Source organism: Engraulis encrasicolus, chromosome 14 (assembly GCF_034702125.1).
Source record: "Engraulis encrasicolus isolate BLACKSEA-1 chromosome 14, IST_EnEncr_1.0, whole genome shotgun sequence".
NCBI classification, from domain to species: domain Eukaryota; kingdom Metazoa; phylum Chordata; class Actinopteri; order Clupeiformes; family Engraulidae; genus Engraulis; species Engraulis encrasicolus.
The window spans coordinates 36418927-36423926 of record NC_085870.1 but is presented as its reverse complement, the minus strand read 5'-3'; the positions used below and the strand labels follow the sequence as shown (position 1 = coordinate 36423926).

The following is a 5000-nucleotide window of genomic DNA, read 5'->3' as shown; positions in this document are numbered from 1 at the left end:
TTGTCCAGGTGTACTCCTAGGTACTTGTATGTGTTGACTGTCTCCACTGTCTCTCCCTCGATAGAGACAGGCAACAGTGGTGGGGTGGTGTGCGTGCGTGTGCGTGTGCGTGTGTGTGTGTGTGTGTGTGTGTGTGTGTGTGTGTGTGTGTGTGTGTGTGTGTGTGTGTGTGTGTGTGTGTGTGTGTGTGTGTGTGTGTGTGTGTGTGTGTGTGTGCGTACATATGTAGTGTTTCAGTGTGGGTGAGTATGTGTGTATTCACACGTTTTTTTGTGTATTCACACATTTTTTCTGTTTTGTCTCCACCTACATTGCAGTAGTTTTTTTTTACTCTGAAAATGCCTAACAGTAAAATCCTCCCGGCTGTGTGCTGCATTGTAGGAATTCCACATTAAAAGCAAATGTGATTTTCTACTGTACTGGGCTATGCTGCCCAAGCAGGCACATCATAAAGAATGTGTGCCGGTAAAGAAGCTTCTCCTCCTTGATCAAGGCACACATACTATACTGTACTGTATACTAATGTCTCAACCATGCTGTACCTGCTGTGTAGTACTGTATAAGTGGAGACTCAAATCCATTTTGCTTTATTGGCATATTTGGAAGTATCAGTGTTGCCAAAATTTAGAAAGAATATCAACATACAGTGTAGTATTAATAACATGAGAAACATTAAGGTCAATAAAGAACATAAAGAAAGCACACACACACACACACACACACACACACACACACACACACACACACACACACACACACACACACACACACGCACACACGTGCACACACACAAGTGCAAAACCATTAAGTTCAGTTTAGAACATTAAGAACACAAGGGTTTCCTCCAGCACTTTAGGGCACCCCCAGCACCCCAGCGGCCACCTTGACAAGAAACACCTACCACCTTGACTAGGTCCACTGAAAAGATAAAGATTTCATGTTGTGAATGTCATTTCTAAAGTTACTTAACCAAAAAAGACTTTTAACGCCCCACCACCTTGCCTATCAAAAGTTCTGTGGGAAACACTGAACAACCAGACGCAAAGAACATACTGTGTAGGAGAACAAAGGAGACTCTCTGTGTGCTGAATTAACACATCACAATTTACTGTTTTTCAGCTAGATTTAACCACTGTAACTGAACCATCATAATGGACCTCCTTAACCAAAATCTACCTTTTTACCAAAGAGTACCGGTATTCTAGTTTATATTTCTCCTCACTGCCAGCCTGCCTGCCATGTGCGTGCCGTTTGGCCACTTAGCCGTGCCGGACGACGGGACCAGACAGTTCCAAAGCACACACACACAAACACACACTCAAACAAACAGACAAACAAACAAACAAACAAACAAACACACACACACACACACACACACGCACACATAGGCCTACCCACACACACACACACACACACACACACACACACACACACACACACACACACACACACACACACACACACACACACGCACACATAGGCCTACCCACACACACACACACACACACACACACACACACACACACACACACACACACACACACACACACACACACTCACACAAACAAACACACACACACACCCACCCACACACACACACACACTCAAACAAACAAACACACACACACACACACGCACACACTCAAACCAACAAACACAAACTCAAACAAGTAAACACAAACAAACAAACACACACACACACACACACACACACACACACACACACACACACACACACACACACACACACACACACACACACACACACACACACACACACACACACACACACACACACACACAAGCACACACGTATTTGGCTGTGGCGTGCGGTGGTGCCAGACAGGTCCGTCTGGGAAAGCAGATGGCTGGGGCAGGTGGTCGCCCCCAATGCCGAGGGCGGGGTCAAGCATGGGGCGAATAGCCAGTCATCAACATCAACAGATCAGGGCAGAGACTGAGGCAGAGATGGTCGATAAACACACACACACACACACACACACACACACACACACACACACACACACACACACACACACACACACACACACACACACACACACACACACACACACACACACACACACACACACACACACACACACACACAGAGGCATCAACATCAAGAACACGCACACACATACGAGGCATCAATGACAGATCAGCCCAGAAAGTTCCAAAGTTGACACTTTCCACTCCTCGGCTCCATTCCCCATTCTCCTCTCCTCTCCTCTCCTCTCCTTTCCTCCATCTTCCTCTCCTCTCTTCTCATTCCTTCCCCATACCTCTCCCCTCTCCTCCCTCTTCCCCTCCTCTCCTGCCCTTTCTTCTCTCCTTTCCTCTCTTCTCCTGAGAATCTCCTCTCCTTTACTCTCCTGTCCTCTCCTCCCTCTTCTCTCCTCTCCTCGCCTCTTCCCCATCTCCCCTCCCCTCTCCTCTCATTCCTCCCATACCTCTCCCCTCTCCTCCCTCTTACCCTCCTCTCCTCCCCTTCTCTCCTTTCCTCTCCTCTTCCTCTCCTCATTTCTCCTTTCGTCTTCTCTTCCTCTCCTCGTCTCTCCTCTTCTCACCTCTCCTCTCCTCCCCCCTCCTCTCCTCTCCTCTTCCTCTCTCCGCTTCTCTTCCCCTCTCTTTTTCCTCTCCTCTTTTCTCTCCTTCTCATTTTCCCTCTTCTACCCTTCCCTCCCCTTATCTCCTCCTCTCTCCCTTGAATCTGGAGCTGTGCTCAAGCCAGACGCAGTGCTCACAATCACACACACACACACACACACACACACACACACACACACACACACACACACACACACACACACACACACACACACACACACACACACACACACACACACACATGCGCGCACACATACACAGCGGCAAGCATCTAGAGACACAGCCATTCTCATTAAAATCAAAAATGTTGTGCCCAACTAATGAGAGGCTGAAAGAAGGAGGTTGGGTCCACGAGCTGACAGCCAGAGGTACAGTAGATGACTCTGGTGGCTCAGAATTAGATTTCCGCAGAAAGAAATGATTATTCATATCCTCTCCTGTTATCTCCTTTATACATAAAAAGATAAGACAACAATCAGATAGGTAATTATATACAGTAGCTACATTTATATTGATATAAAGTGCTATGGTGATCTAAGGGGGCTTTTCGCTTCAATGCCAGATGCCAGTCAGCTGCTGGCATGGTGTGGAAATTCAGTTTGGAGATGTAGAGATGCCATTTATCTCCACTTAGCTCTGTCTCTTTCCCTCTCTGTTGTTTTCTGTACAGCTTTGCCTCGCAGACACAATATTTCTTTCTTTCTTTCTTTCTTTCTTTCTTTCTTTCTTTCTTTCTTTCTTTCTTTCTTTCTTTCTTTCTTTCTTTCTTTCTTTCTTTCTTTCTTTCTTTCTTTCTTTCTTTCTGTTGCTGTTGTTGCAGTCCTGGACCGTAGCTAGCTTTCATCCTTTGACTGCAGATGCAAAAGATTCCTTCTACTAAGAATAGAGCTGTTATGTAGTGTTTGTGTGTGTGTGTGTGTTTGTGTGTGTGTGTGTGTGTGCGTGCGTGCGTGTGTGTGTGTGTGTGTGCGTGTGTGCGTGTGTGTGTGTGTGTGTGTGTGTGTGTGTGTGTGTGTGTGTGTGTGTGTGTGTGTGTGTGTGTGTCTACACTCTTTGAAGTGCTATGGATGTATGCTCAGCAGAGCGTAGCTATCTGTTCCGCTGTTGTTTCCGCTCCAGTGGCGTGTGTTGTGTGCTGAGCAGGCAGACAACAAGCACTTGGCACCCAGATGCATATTGCACTTGCACAGCGCTAGCATAGCATTAGCATAGCAAAATATAAACTCGCACAGAACCATAGCATAGCACTAGCAAAGCAAAAAAAAAACTCACTCAGAGCCGGTTACAACCCGCCATTCCGACGCACCGCCATTCCGACATTGACGTTTTATTGCAGGAAGCATTTTTCCAGCTTGCAGGAACTGTTTTTCAAAGATCTCAGACCCTACCTTTAAGGGCATTTGGACTGTGACAAAATGATACACTGATCCTGTAATTGTGCTGTCAATCTCTCCACTTTCCGCTCGTGTCGCAACATTGTTGCAAATGTCAATAGAGTAAGAACGTTGTTCACACGCCTCTAAGCACTTGCAACAATGTTCAAAGGACTCGGAATGGCTCGGAATGACAATCAAATACTGTCGGAATGGCGGTGTGTCGGAAGGGCGATTGCCCCCCCATAGCACAGTGCTAGCATAGCAAAAAAAAGACACCCAGAACCATTGCACAGCACAAGCATAGCAAAAAAATAAACTCACCAGAACCATAGCACAGCACTAGCATAGCAAAGAAAAACTCACGCAGAACAATAGCATAGCACTAGCATAGCAAAAAAAACTCCAGCATATCACTAGCATGGCAACATAACTTCTTTTGCCCACATCCAGAATTATGGCATTAGGGCAACTGACTGCTTTGATCAGATCTGGAACAACATAATCTGAAAGGCCCCCTTTCTCCTTACAAACAACATAATGGGATCCCAATTCTGCCGCCACCACCACCCCACCCCGACATGCCTGCATAGCATAGTACCAGCATTTCAGCCATTAGTAGCCTACTTGGGCCTACTACTACACCCATACTACTATGCTGGGCTCACTCCCCCAGAACGAGCATAGCACTAGCTAGCAGCATAGCAGCCATTAGCTATTGGGCCCACACCCAAAGTCATAGCATAGCACTAGCAGCATTGCAGTTTAGAAACGAGAAGCTCTGCTTTAAAAACCCTCAGTCCCTACAGCACAAATCAACCAACCGCTGAAAGGTCAGACATTAATGCGGCCGCGGCATTAGGGCGCAAGACCAAGACCTTGATGGACCAGATGCCGGTTATTTGGCTGAGTTGCGCTTCTGGCCGGGTTCTGGCGTGAACCCAGTCGGAACCGGTGCCAGACGAAGTCCGCAATCTTCCCTTGTGTCAGCACCGGCAGCTGTCTAAATGGGAAGAT

The 5000-nt window shown here is 46.9% G+C and overlaps 1 protein-coding gene across 1 annotated transcript in view; it reads left to right on the top strand.

Moving 5' to 3' along the window:
* podxl2 (podocalyxin-like 2) overlaps positions 1 to 5000 on the top strand; it is a 46116-nt gene that overhangs the window by 22934 nt on the left and 18182 nt on the right. The gene's annotated exons all lie outside the window — the stretch shown is intronic.